The sequence below is a fragment of the Gekko japonicus genome, unplaced genomic scaffold (genome assembly GCF_001447785.1).
Source record: "Gekko japonicus isolate JY-2015 unplaced genomic scaffold, Gekko_japonicus_V1.1 scaffold1052, whole genome shotgun sequence".
Classification (NCBI taxonomy): domain Eukaryota; kingdom Metazoa; phylum Chordata; class Lepidosauria; order Squamata; family Gekkonidae; genus Gekko; species Gekko japonicus.
The window spans coordinates 256590-258487 of record NW_015170921.1 but is presented as its reverse complement, the minus strand read 5'-3'; positions in this window follow the sequence as shown (position 1 = coordinate 258487).

The window sequence follows — 1898 nt, the reverse complement described above, 5'->3', positions numbered from 1 at the left end:
GGAATGGCAACCCTACTAGGGAAACTGACCTCTGTTGCCTGGAAATCAGCTGTAACTCTGGGGGATCTCCAGCCACCACCCATTATTTTATGCATGGTAACAACTGTCAAATGAATGCATTTGTAATGTCAGGAGTTCCATTAGAACATGACCAGGGGGCTAAAGGCTAAGGTCTTCGCTGCCACCAGGTTTATATCTTTTTGACCGTACTTCAGTGGGAAAAAGACAATGAGGTGGGCTTGTATCTCCCATCTGGAGGCTAAACAGAACAATAGGATCACCATCTGGAGGCTAGCAACCCTGCTTACCTCCTCTTTGACCTTTTCCTGTGTTTCACTCAGTAGTGAACTTCACAGTGCTGTCACCCCTGGCCACATGCCCAAAAAACCAGGATGCCCTGAAGGGAGAGCGAGCCACGTTGTGACAAGATCGTTCTGTGGACATCTAGCTACATTCTTTGACTAGCTTGCTCTCATATTTCAGTCTCTGCTGGCTCTCACCCTAGAACAGAGCTCCTAACTCTTTCACACCACTTGTTTGTTCCAGTCCCAGTGAGGCCATTTCTGTCTCCATATTTTTCAGCCTACCTTTCTCCTTGCAGTTCCGTTCATCTGAGATCCAAACTCTATATCAGCTGCTTTCCTTTGCAGGCTAGATTTTGTTTACTTAAGGCTTGGCACAACAGGGGGCCTTTCACCCTGTGGCTTCAAGCCTGGTATCTGAAATCTCCCATCTATGAGTAGTCACCTTTGTCCTTCACTGAGAGAACCACTGCTATATCAAAGTTGCTCTTTATAGCCCGTGAAGCTTGGGAGAGACCAAGATGATTGTCTTTCAAAGAACAGCCTGGCTTACCACAATATGAAGGTCACACAATATATCTTACTACTGCCTTCCCAGCCTGGAGTGAGATCTGCTGTAGCTGCATTCCATGATTCTCTTATATGAGGCATATGCTATTGGTGCAGCTGTGGAAACAACTTTTCTGTTGCTCTGAAAGGGTTGGGAGAAGGTGCTACACAGGTACACTAGTAATTTGCAGGCTTTCCCGGGATAGCAGGGAGCACATTTAGGTATTATGGCCTACCATTCCTTTGGTAAGTAGACTAATAATTAGTACTAATTATTATGTTACTAATTTCCATAAAACCACAGTTTTGTGTTTTTTTTTAAAATCCCAAGATTGACCAAGAGAATTTTTATTCTTGTATCATTTTTAGTTTCATTATACCAAATATGGACATTAAATCTGTGTCTCTCTACGTGTGCGTGTACCATCAAGTCGCTTTCGACTTATGTTGATCTTATGCATTAATGACCTTCAGAATGTCTGGCTCAGACTGAAGGTCCTGGCTTGTCATGTTGGGACTTCCTCTTTTCCTGCTGCCTTCAGCTTTTCCTAGTATTATTGTCTTTTCCAGTGAGTCTTGTCTTCTTATGCTATGATCAAAGTACGATAGCCTTAGAATCATAGAATCATAGAGTTGGAAGGGACCTCCAGGATCATCTCGTCCAACCCCCTGCACAATGCATCTAGTCATTTTAGCTTTTAGGACAGCTCAGATTTGATTTAATCTAGAACCCACATATTTATATTTTTGGCAGGCCACGGGATCCGTAAAACTCTCTGTGCAGGGTTTTTTTGACATTCCACCTTTCTGCGCTGTACAATGCACATGCATTCCCCCCACCCCAAGGATTTGATGTGTGATCGTCTTCTTGACAAAATACCATGTTCTAATTTTCTGTTGGTTTCTAATGCTGTCCCTTCCTGGAGGCTTCCTGGAGGGAAAAAGGAATTATATATGAATATATGATGAGGTTAATTCCTTGCTGGTTGTTAACTGATCTTGATGGAAGGAACAAATTGTTTGAACGTGTGAAAAAGAGAGAGAAAT